Source organism: Trematomus bernacchii, unplaced genomic scaffold (assembly GCF_902827165.1).
Source record: "Trematomus bernacchii unplaced genomic scaffold, fTreBer1.1, whole genome shotgun sequence".
In the NCBI taxonomy this organism is placed as follows: Eukaryota; Metazoa; Chordata; class Actinopteri; order Perciformes; family Nototheniidae; genus Trematomus; species Trematomus bernacchii.
Genome location: NW_022987973.1, coordinates 3,129,846 through 3,142,966, shown reverse-complemented (window position 1 = coordinate 3,142,966; position 13,121 = coordinate 3,129,846). Strand labels below are relative to the sequence as shown.

At 43.3% G+C, this 13,121-nt stretch overlaps 1 protein-coding gene across 1 annotated transcript in view; it reads left to right on the top strand.

Annotated features, from left to right (window-relative positions):
* Positions 1-12,880, top strand: part of spata17 (spermatogenesis associated 17) — a 34,706-nt gene extending 21,826 nt beyond the window's left edge. The window contains exon 10 of the mRNA XM_034117102.1: positions 12,771-12,880. The gene's annotated coding sequence lies outside the window, so the exon portion shown is untranslated. The remainder of the gene's footprint in view (positions 1-12,770) is intronic.
* The last annotated feature ends 241 nt before the right edge of the window (positions 12,881-13,121 follow it).

Sequence of the window (13,121 nt, the reverse complement as noted above, 5' to 3'; positions counted from 1 at the left end):
TTTCATGGATCACCGTCCTTTATTAGCTCACTTCCCAGCACACACACAAACACATACGCACATACGCACACACGCACACACACACACACACACACACACACACACACACACACACACACACACACACACACACACACACACACACACACACACACACACACACACACACAGTTCCCAGCAGCTCCACCCCAACCTCTTACCCCCCACCACCAGCACCCAGACCCAATTGCCCGGAAACGAGGAGTGAAACAAGAGAGAGAGAGAGAGAGGAGCAGGGAAAGAAGGAGAGAGCAGCGACAGGGGAATGAACTAACACGGCCCCAGGAAGTGGAGATAAATAAGTATGTGGAGTGAGTGGGCGGGTGAGTGGGGTCTCCTGCTGCTGACAGCAGGGGCCGGGGGAGTAAGAATGGTTTTGCTTGGTGCAGGTGTATGCTATATTTGTAAAAATAATATATTGATGGAAAGCATGTAGGGTCTTTGTGTTTGAGCATGTGTTGTAAATGAAGGTTTCGCTGAGGCTATTAAAATTAAAGCCATTGGTGATCATTTAGCTCACCATTTAAATAAGAGACCCTACACGCAGAGAGTTGCTATAGCTGAAACGCATTGAAGGCCGCAAGTTCAAGGTTCAAGGTTTTTATGTTGTCATACGAACATAGCTACAGTGTAGTTATGACGATGAAAATCTTAGGTCACAGGCTCCTCCAACAGTGCAACACAATAAAACAGGTAAACAGAAAAATATAGTGCTAGTAAATAGTAAATACAAAAAGAAAAATAGTTTAAAAAGTGAAATAGTGCAATAAGAGTCTATATGCAAGTTATTGGAATATGATATATTAGATCAATAGATAAATAATTTCTAAATAGCAGCCAGATGAATGTTATGGATGTTGTTTCAACAGTTTCAGGTGTTTAACAGATGTCAAAGTCAGCTCTAATTTACCCTAACTTCAACAAACCGAACAAAAACAAATACATTTTAAGGTTTGTGAATGTCATTGCTAGATAGTATTTATATATATATATATATATATGAGATGATAGAAATGTCTCTACCGTTTGATAATTTGACATTGGTTTATATCATCACGTCATCACTCCATGCTCATGGTATACACATGCTTCTATCTAATGCAAGATAAAAACATTGATTGGACAGGCTTCTCCAAACATTTCTCTGCATCATCACAGTGGTCAAAGAGTGCACCAAAATATCAGTTAAATTCGGTGTTTTAGGGAACACATACCTATAGCTAATTCCTATCATTTAACTGTCTCTATGATGGATGCTGCAGAATGACAGCTTTCTACTTGCCATTTGCCTGAACCATATCTTACAAATACACATTTGCACATGCACATACAAAAACACACATGCATGAAGTCACCCACATACACAAATAGATACACACACATACAGCCATGCATACATGCTGGCTAAACTTGACCTCCACTTCCTCAGTGATAACGCTGCTGTGCAGGATGTTGAAGATGAGGAAGATAGCGGTGCCTGCTCTCAGCCCCGTCGTGTCACTGCTGTCACTCAGAGCTCATCAGACCTCAGATTCCCCCCTTACATCTCTCGGTCTGACGCTTCATCTTTCTGTATCTCTCTCTACCTCTATTTACTCTCTCTTTCTTCTCCCTCTCTGTGGTAATTAGTGCATTAGTCCTATCGCTGGCATCACCCCCAGCTACGGCAGCAGCCAGCAGAGCTTCTTGTCACAGCTCAGAGGGCCAATGGAGTGGACAGCTCAGCCCTGGTACTCATCATCTTCATACCCTGCCCAGCCGGCCTCCCCCCAGCCACATTATCTAGCTATGTTATCCAGCCATGCTCCTAATTATTTTCAAACCCTAGCCACAGCCCTCTCACCCAGCCCTCTGCCACATTACCTAGCCCTGCTTGTAATCATCACCCTAAGCCGTGCTTCAGCCATCTACACAGCCTGAAGCCTCATCATTAACATAGCCCAGTTTTTTTCCCTAATTCCAGACTATGGCTTTCTGGCTTGACCATCACAGCTCTGGGCAGTATGCACTCAGCATCCCAAATTCAAAGCTTGCCCTAGAAATAGCCCATGACTCCTGGACTTTTATTGACCTCAGCCATCTGTATCGCAGTCAAAAATCTATCAATTCAAATGTGTCCCAGCATGTCAGGACACACACATCCAGACAAAATCACATAGATGCCAATCCCTAGCTCTCCAAGAACTATATGGCCTCGGCTTAGGGGTTCATAGGGGGGCTTGGCAATGGTTGACTTTCTTCAGCTCTTACAGTATGTGCCCATGCCTTTACCTTCCAGGTTCCTATAGATTAGATTGACAGCTCTGTCCTTTATTCATCTCCATCCCTAATCTCTTATAAAATCATTTTAAAGCATCCTAATCTGAAATCAGCCTGACATGTAAGTCTCTTCTAGCTTTGCCTATATTTGTCGAACCGAAAAAAGTGATACTGGTTTGTATTCTACCTACATGGGTTACCGTGCTGCATCTTACCCTCCTGCCCTTTCTTTCTCATTTTGGGTGTGATTACTTTGTGAATTGTTTATTGTAAAAGGTTTGTTTTTTTGTGAGTTAGTGACTTAATATCTGTTTAATACAGCCAGCAATGTACTGTTCATTGTTAGATAAAATACTCTTTAGCTTGTACACAAGCTGAATGCAACAGCAATGATTCATTTCAAATGCAGATATGGGAAAGCCCTCTCTCTCCATGCTAATTTTGTGGTTGTGTTATTAGCCATGTCACCAGCGGTACTGCCTGTAACCATAGAGGATAGCTAATTAGGAGGCTACGTGCTAATCAAGTACACTACATTGAGTGGTCACGTCTGTGTCTGTCTGCGCTCCAAGCCTTTCTTTCCCCTCGCATTAGACTGACACCTGTCACAACTTTCAAAAGCTAGTGTCTGATCAGAACCAACACACACTGATACACACCAGAACACACGATTGCACAGGCATCCCTTCTTTCCTTCAACATATACAATGACATGCACACACATGAATGCATGCATATACACAGACCATTTGTCAATTTCCTACACAGATACTAATGTTGCAGCACCGCTGTCCTTGTTACCTCCTCTCGCCACAACACACACCATTCTCCAAGATACTCTGGTGTGGCTTTATTGTTATCATTATTGTATTGTGGGTGCAAAGCTTCAGGCGATGGGGGCAGGAAAAGTGTGTCGGCACACATGCACACACATACTGGCTCACTTAATGACCTCAACTATAATATATCACCATGATGCATACAACTGATCATTTTAATGGGAACAGTATTCATTAGCAATTAATACCCTAAACTGAAATAGGCCACAAGTAGAGACAATGGAATTAGGTGGGTCAGGGTTAGCAAATGCGTGAACTCATATGGGTTCGCCTTTTATGTGTCTGTGTATGTATTTCCTACGTTATCACGTCCATCCATCTCTCCGGCTCTGCTGCATTAGTGTCCGGGTTACTGCGGTGAGAAAGAAAGAACGCTAATTCTCCATAACCGTTTTACGGCGTGTGTAAAACTCTGCAGCCCCTTCATTTGCACAGCCGTAAAACATTCTCCCTGCCACACTCCTTCCTACTCAGGACCTCAGATTTATCAATTAACCCAACACCTTGCTTCCATTACGGTGGCATTTTGCACTGCGAGGCCTGCATACAGAGTAACAATGCGGGCCGTTATGAAATGAAATGGACACTCTCAATTAAATGATTAGTGATCATGTTTTGGTGTGAATTAAGAGAAAGCATGACACCAGACTTTAATATTTATGTTCAGAGCTGTTGGACCTGACTTGACCAGATTCACTCAGGTCACTTAAGGCCAATTTTCTAACTTAATCTAAGGAATTTATTACAAGCTGTTGAGGATTCAGTAGTACGTTTGGATTTGTTTCTTTAGGCCTCAATGCAACCTTCAGACCTGTAAATCAAAAGCCTTTTCTGCAAGTCTGAAACCAATTATCCATGATGTGGAAACATACAAACAAGACAAAAGCACAGATGAACCTTAGAACTTTTATTTCTCAAGTAACTAATTGGCATTCATCTTGTTGTTAACATTAATATAATACAGCTTAGTTCTAGTGTCTAGTTCAAGTAGGGTTAGGGTTTAGTGGTTTAGTCTTTCCCTGAGACATTTTTCAAACCCTGAATTATGTATGCATGACGTTAGTGAGACTCAAGTGATAGAATTCAGCAGACATGATACATCAAGATTAATAAAGAGTTAGCGAAAATGAAGTGATGTCCATCTTTAGATAATAACTATAAAGTGAATTAATATATAGTTATAAAATAAAATACATTATTTATAAGAGATTATTTTTGGGATAGCTAATTTTAACGAGATCAATATTTAACGAATGAAAAAAAAATGGACAATTGGAGATTGGAGATTGCTTGTCTGTTTATTTCGATAGTTTCCTCTCCATGTATACATGGATGTAAGAGAAAGCAGGCAGACAAGCAGGATAAGGATGTCTGTGCTTTTAATGGAGCGCCTGTCCCTGTGCAGATATGCTCCACTGAACCGTACTGTATGTAGTGTGGTATAATCACTGCCTTTCTCTATCTCTATCTCCTGCCATCACTCTTTCTTTCACTTGCTGTCTTGTTTATTTTCACACTTGTTCTCTTTTTCCCCTGTCCTCTTCATCTGCAGTACCTAGCTGCAACTTTTTTCCTGCCCCCCCCAACATACACACACATAGATATACTTGAGGAACATGACAGGCTTCTCATGCAGTGGTGTGTTGGTGATAGAAGTCAACCCTGTCTGTGAAATGCAAATGGATTGGGATGGAGCTGTGGTGTAGACCGCACAGAGGATATGGCAGACAGGATACATACTTACATGTGTGTTTTGCATTCAAAAAAGCGAAAGAATATATTTTCTAATAGCAGGTAGAAGATGTGTTTAGATTCTCTTACATTGCCTGTTTCCTTTACAATGGTACTTGTTCAGTTTCTCCTGAATATTTTCTTTGCTCTTGTTTTATGTCTGTCAGTGTCTATTCATGCGTCTGTCTGTCTTACAACAACAACAAATACGTGTGTTTCTGTGACAAAAGCTGTACCTCTGGGCAAAATCACATGTTATTGTATGTGGGTTTTTCCAATGTTTCTGGTTGTGATTGGATTTGTTTGTTTTGTACACTTAAGCAGCCTGAAGTTTATGTGAAGGCCACATCTTTACCTATGCTATTAGATGGTTGATAAATGTGCATGCCTCTGTGTGTCTTATTGCAGCCTCATGTGCTCACTAGCCAGCACGGGGAGTGTGTGTGGGGGGCTGGGGCGGCATTGGGATCTGGAAAGGGAAGCAATCACAAACACTTAAACCTGCAAATGGCCTTGATGTCCTGTGCTAAGCAGTCTGTGTTGACTGATGAGCCTGTTAACCCTGGCTGAAACAACTCCAGCACAGGGGATTAGACAGCAATGCTGGTCCCGGCTGTTCCTGGCCCATTTTGCATGGGAATTGTGCATATTTAATCTAAGGTGTGCCGAGGTGCAGAGACAAGCCCCCCTCTTCTCCGTTTCTCATTATAGATTTGTAATAGCGCCCTGAAGCTCGGGGGGCCTTAATTCACCAGCCCCAGCCTCAGTCTTAATCTTACCCCCAGCCTCAGCTCTCACCTTCCCCCATGGCCCACTCTCAACCCAAATCAGTCCTAGTCCTAGCTCTCGTCCCAAGATGTGTGTCTATTAGTACTATCCTACATTGTGCATCAGCATGAGCCCTGAAAGTCCTGGGCCAAAGCCTTTTTACCCTTCTAATCAGGCATTCACACTGAAAGCTGGTGAGGACACGGTATCAGTAGGACAATGAAATATGATACACGAAGAGCAGTTTAAGTACAGCTATACATTGAAAGGCCTGTTGGAAAAGAAAACACGGGACAGAGTTTGATAATAATAGGATTTTACAATTCTGGATAGTTATCACAGCAGGAATCACTTTATACTTTGTCTTAATGACCATCATGTAGTGTTCACATTATTTACACTACATTAGACAACACTGCACCTTGATGGATGACGCTGAGTTGCAGCAACAGTTCTTAATGCTCAACCGTCTTCTGCCCAGTCCTCTGGCTGGACCATCTTCATGAGTTTTGGTGCCGAGTTTCACTTAACAACCACTTGAGCAGGTTAAGCTGATTCCCGCCTGCAAATTCATGGCTAAGCAAAAGTGAAATGAACCATGATAATAACAACGATCAAGCTGAAGTGATCAAAACAGTTTACACTCTATAATGTCTTTTTTTACAAATCATTTTTGCTGTATATTTCCTTGGATGGTACTGCAACGTCATAATGGGGGGTTTAAGCACAGCTCAGTATTCATAACTAACTTAAAGTGTGTAAAGAAAACTGTAAAACTAACAAGACCTCTGAAGGCAGAAGATGTTTGTTAAGTCATTCTGATGGAAACAACCTGGATGTTGGTGATATCATGTATGAGACTGCTTTCACAGTTATTTATTTTCAAGGTATTCATTTTTGTTACTGCAGTATGCACTTAAAGGTAGGGTAGGTAAGAATGGAGAAACCAGCTCGAGTGCGCTAGAATTTGAAAGTACAGAACCGAAACAAATCTGCCCCTTCCTTCAGACTTCCTTACAGAGCCCCTCCTCCAACACACACGAACGCACACATGACCAATGAGGGCACGAGATAAGTTTGTGCACAGATGGAAGGCTGACAGGCAGGTAGGCCATCCAGTTATTTTAGCCGGGCCGGCTCAGATGATTGGTCGTGCTTTTTACAGTACTACGGCTTCAGATGACATTTTTTTATGTATTTATTGTCAAAGCATTTAATATATTCATTGCTATCGGGATGTTAAGAGCATTCCATGGAATATAACAAAAAGTGTTTCTGAAGTGAATTACCTACCCCACCTTTAAGACACTTGTAAGCTGTAGCCGGCGCCGCTCATTCTTCAGTAGTCGTGTCCTTGTATGGACTTGCTGCTGCTTTTTGTTTAAATGATTTCTTGGTTTCTCTATATTGATCAGTTTGGATTTTTGCATCTGTTCCCTGATTCATGCGAATGACTGTCAATGACAAGAGCTCTCTGTAGCATCTATCCATCTCGGTCCTTTTATCACTCTATCTCTCTTCAGCCAACACTTCTCTGCAGGACAGAACAATAAATGTGTCTTCTCGTTTACTTGTTCTTCTTATGCTTATCTATTCTTTTTTCCTTCTCTTCATATTCTTCCTCAGAAGATGTTCTCGTGCATCAGATTACTATCTTGTTAGGGGAAAGTATGTGTTGAGTGAGTGTGCATGTGCATAGTTTCAAGAGGGACCCCATGCTGTGTGTGTAATTTCTAGTTTCTACATGGTCCCAAACATCTTTGACCACTGCAGAGCAGGGGAGAGATGTTTAGAGAGACACAAAAAGATTGAGAGAAAAGGAAACAAGCGGGGGGGAGAGAGAGGAGAAACAGGATGATAACAAATGCAGCTCGGATTTCACACACGCATATTTCATCAATCATGTGAATAAGTCGTGGTGATTATGCATGGCGGTGGCAGGCCGAGGGGGGGCTGATTACCATACACCATAAAGGCTGCTTTCTTATCTCACACACACTGATTAGTTTCTGTCTGCAGATAGCCTCTCACTCTTCGCTCTTTTTCACACACACATACACCCACACACACATATTTCTGTGGTGCGTCTATCTCTGGCATACACACAAATGCATGCATACACACACACACACACACACACACACACACACACACACACACACACACACACACACACACACACACACAATGATGCTAAAATTCCAGGTAGGACTTTAGCTGACAGTAGGTCAATCTAAGGAGTTGATTGGAAAGGTTCATGGAGCCTCTCATTGCGTACTAGCTTAACTAAATTAGGATTAATTCAGGAGTCATTTTGAAGAGAACATTGGGAATGAATTGACTGTATACGAAGTGTGACAAGCAAGCGTTCCACTGAACTGTTGGCTGAGATGTGTGCAATATGTTTTGAGATCTCAGTTGCATGACGACAAAGCATATGTCCTAAGGCCCTCACATAAGCAGGAAGTAGCAGGTTGCTGACTTGCTTTTGAAGGTTTCATGGCTCTTTGTACAAGTTGAATGGAGGTATGGTGTGCCACTATACTGTTGCCAACAGCCACATTCTCCAATTGATCTCCTCGTTGTTACTCTGTGGCCAATAAATATCCCATGTACTAGGACATTGGAGTGTCATATCTTATTCTCAGTCTGATATGGTGTGGTACTGTAGGTCAATCTCCTGGTACTGTGGCCTTAACGTGATGCAGAATGCCCAAGTCTCACCTCCTCATGATGAGGATGAGGAGGTGAGACTTGGGCAAAATTAGCTACGTATGAAAGGCCTCGCTTTGTGTCTCAACCAGGGAATTAGAAATGACTCCTTTCTGTAGTGCTCTCCTCTCTCCCTCGCTCTGATATATAATGTAAACTCATTTGGTAACCAGGCTCGAGCTGCGTTGCGCTGTCTGAGTGTCTGCATGTGAGAAGTGTGCCTGGGACGCATTAGGGCCTCCTGACAGGGGCCTGGGTGAAATAAGTGAAATTAATGGAGCTCCTTTCATGTCGGACAAGGCCGCGGCACCCCTTTCACGCCGCGTACAGTCACAGAAAAGTCAATACTTTTTTATTACTCCTCGCTTGCCCTACATTCCCCGCTACAAGTGCTCTACTCGCTAATTGGTTTCAGTTTGCAGAGAAAGAGAGGAATGGGAGAGAAAGAGAGGGAGAGGACTCCATCCCAAAGAACACTGAAGCAAATAAATCAATCTCATATTTTTTTCTCCCTGCTGTCTTTTTTCATTGAGTAACATCATGGCAGAGAGTGGGAGAGATGAGAGGGAGAAATAGAGGAGAGAGGGAGAGGGTAAATGGTTGGTTAGAGCACGCCTGGTCCCCAGGGAGCATAATGATATCTGGGAGGCTGTTAATGGAGACGAGTGGTTAAAGTGGTCTGGGGCCTGGGCCAGGTCACCCCTGGGGGCTTCTAACCAGCAACCTCACCTCAGTTGGCAGCTTGCGCTCTAGGCTCAGAGGCACAATAGAACAACCAACCAAAATATAATTTCAGGCAAACGCTTTGATTGAGTTGCAGTAAATGACATTCAGCTAAACTATCTTTCTTTGCAGATGTTGGAAGCAGTCCTTCCATGCATCAAGTCCGGTAGTGATAGTTTGCCTTGTATTCCATTTCTCAAGCCCTGCTGTATGTCAAATTACGGCGCATGGTGCTGAGTGATTTTCTTTTGTACGGAAATAATAATGTTCTGCAGAAAGACAAAATGCCATTAACAATCCGGCTTCATCTTCAGCACCACGGACAGCGCATGGATTCAACATTACGCAGCAGAGTTTAGGCCCCGACACAAGTGCCTATTTTTTATGGTTCGACGGCTGCACCCTTTTAGAACTTCTGCTGAGAATGCAGCAACATGCACCAAATGGCATGCGAGAAGGAACAACCAATCACAGCCCACCAATAGGTTTCCCTTTTTCTCGAAAAAATATATGATTAAAATGAAGAACTAAATCATTTTAATGCAGGGTTACCAAGATCTTTACTATCCATGCCTGGACAATATTTGTAATTATGGTCTACCAATGTCATGCACAAGCTGCCTCTGCGTCCTTGAAAGTTGGTACAAAAGCAGACACCCAGCACGAGACTGACTTTCCAAGCATAAAGAAGCGACACATGTCCTAGGTCTAGGCAACTGATATTTTAGAGCCATGTTCGAGGCCAAAGTTTCTTACATGCACAAACCTCAATCACAAAAAGAAAATGAGGCAGGTAGACTACAATTGCGTTTATTTAACTAGGCAACCAATGTCTCTTCACCCTCTCTGCTACTGAGGGATGGAAAGGGGGGTGGCAGGTTACCAAGGGGGCGCAGTTTGGTCATTTTGCTAACAAGGGGGGTAGCATCTTCCCTCATCACCCCCTCAAACTGCAGACAGTATACAGTGTGTGTTTGTGTGTGTGTACTTGTATGTACTGTATGTGTCCTGTCCGACAGTATGCTGTTCACTGTTGTGCTAAGCTTAAGTGGCAGTGGGGTTAGCCTCTTTCAGAAACAGCTCAACCACAAATTGATGTGACATTTTGAACCCCCTCCCTCCCTCCCTGCAAGCCCATCACCTCCCACACACACACACACACACACACACACACACACACACACACACACACACACACACACACACCAATCAGCCTCCAGATAAAAGGAGGTTCCACCAGTCTCGTTTTCTTTCTGCGTCCCAGCTTTCACAGCTCCAGAGTGTGGGCTAGGGTAGGTTTCGGGGGTTATAGCTTGTGTGTATGGGCGTGCGTGCGAGCCTGTGCATATGTGTGTGAAGGAGCTGTCACACAGAGCTGGCATCACCATCCAGTTTGCCATCTCTTCCTCAGCTTGACAAGTCTGCTCACTGCCCCATGGCTAACACACACACATAAACACACACACACAAAAAATATCTCTCTCTCTCTTTCAAATCCCTCTTACACACACATATGATATATGAACACACTAATAACAGAATCACATGCACTATATTAATACTTACAATGGATACATGTGGAAGCAAACACACAAATAGACAGAAACAAACACAAACACACATACACACACCACACGCACACACACACACACATACCAGATGCACATGCAGCAGTACATGCTGCACCGTACACAATGAATGTGTTTGACAAAACGTGTAGCATGCTCTGGACACCATGACAGTAACACATCACATCACATCATTGTTACTAAAAAATGTAGCTGAATTTAGACAGGAATGTGCTTCAACTTTTGTGAGTTTCTATTTGTGTGGCATCACCGGTGTGTGTGTGTTGTGTGTGGTGTGTGTGTGTGTGTGTGTGTGTGTGTGTGTGTGTGTGTGTGTGTGTGTGTGTGTGTGTGTGTGTGTGTGTGTGTGTGTGTGTGTGTGTGTGTGTGTGTGTGTGTGTGTGTGTGTGTGTGTGTGTGTGTGTGTGTGTGTGTGTGTGTGTGTGTGTGTGTGTGTGTGTGTGTGTGTGTGTGTGTGTGTGTGTGTGTGTGTTTGTGTGTGTGTGTGTGTGTGTGTGTGTGTGTGTGTGTGTGTGTGTGTGTGTGTGTGTGTGTGTGTGTGTGTGTGTGTGTGTGTGTGTGTGTGTGTGTGTGTGTGTGTGTGTGTGTGTGTGAGAGATCTTCTCGGCAGTTGTCGGCGTCAGATCTCGGAGGGGTTCTGTTTGTTACAAGGACAGGCTTGTCCCCGCCCCTAGGCGACGGCATTACAATGATTGTCATGGCGATGGAGTGTGAGTGACAGGCGAGATCACATGTGGTAGCCGGGGAGCAGGAAGCCCGAACCGCCCCAATCCCTGACATTAGTTTGTCCTTCATCAAAACTTTACACTCGTTTATAACTACTCACTCCTTCTGTTGTAAAACCTCTCTCATTTGCTTCTTTTTTTAACCATCTGTCTCTCTCATGTACTGATCTTTCTTTCTCTCTTTTATTTCTATTTCTCCGGCTCCTTTCCTCTCATTTACATTTCATTTAATATTCTTATATCTCCACTTCTCTTTCTGCCCCCCTTTCACTCTCTCATTTATTTTTTAATGTATCTCTCTCGGTCTTCTTACAGTGCCATACTTGAGAAATATTGTGTGTGTTTGTGTGTGTGCAATCATTTTGATCCATGTGCGTTTTATTTGTCAGGATGTATGTGTTGGTGCAAACGTACTCCTGTTTGTGTGTACACAAATGCTTGTGTATGTATGTGTTTTGGTGAGAGAGCAAGAGCTTTTTGTGCATCGCAGCAGAAAAGGAGGTCAGGGTTTGCACGGAGACTCGGGCATTCATCATTAGCCTGCTGCCGCTGCCGGTAATGTTGCCCGTTACAACCGTGATTAAGAGCCCCGCTTAGTTCCAGCAGCCGGTGCAGACGCACAAACACACACTCCCATGTGTGGTACCAAGTGTGTCTCAGGTGCTCTGTAGTTTACAGGAGAGTCTCTCTTTTACACCGCCACCCAGTACAGCATGCCTTCATGTGAGGGTGTGTGTTAGTTGTTTGGGGGCTGAGTTGTACATGGTCTCTAACTGCGAGGAGGCTTCAGGGCCTGATGAGAAAACTGTCACAGTCACTCATGAAAAGAGCAATCCACACACTCACGCACACACACACACACACAGCAGGAAGTTACACATGGTCTTGGTGAGTGTATCGGTGAATCATACTGGATGGATGTGCACCTTCATCCCCATTTATGAAAGCCAGAACAAACTGTCTTGACAGCCTTAGTGTCATTCAGCCATCTTCATTGGATAATGTTCTTTTTCTTTAGAATGATATGAAAACTGTCCACCTAAAACCGTGTTCGCCTGGCCGCCACTATTCAAAGCCTCAATCGCAATTCACCGCATGGCCCCCTGACAACTCTAATACATGTTGGCCTGTCAGGTGGCTGGAAACATTCAGTACATATCCAGATGTAATTCCAGCAGGTTCACAGCCACTGAATAAAGATAGATAGAAGATCCACTCTGGGTCCATGATTGGTTTGCACAAGACTCATTCTGAAATGAATGAAATAGCACACATTTGAAGAGGGTGGTGGATTTATTATATATAGATATGTTCCTAATTGTGTACATCTTTCTCTACATCCCTCCTTCTGCTTCCTTCTCTGTGTTTCCTCTCCTCCTCTCCAGCCGATGAAGACAGTGTTTGCCACCTACAGCGTGTCTAATCATTCTGCTCATCTCTACTCCAAGGCGGGCCGCTTTGTGTGACACACCTGCTTCTGGCCTGAGAAGATTAAGAGAAGTACAAATAAATATTGCTTATTATATTTTTTTATACTGTTTTTATTTCAGTATCTAATGTGTTCTTGTGAACATGTTCTTACTTTGAGTCTTGAAGTTCAGTTTTATCAGCCTTGTTAGAATTCACCTCATGTCACCTTTTTCTCAAAGACAAAACCTTCTCAGGATGATGATACCTAATATGCGAGTTGTACGTCGATAATGTTTTTGAATTTGAGGCAGCGAATGGTAAGGTGC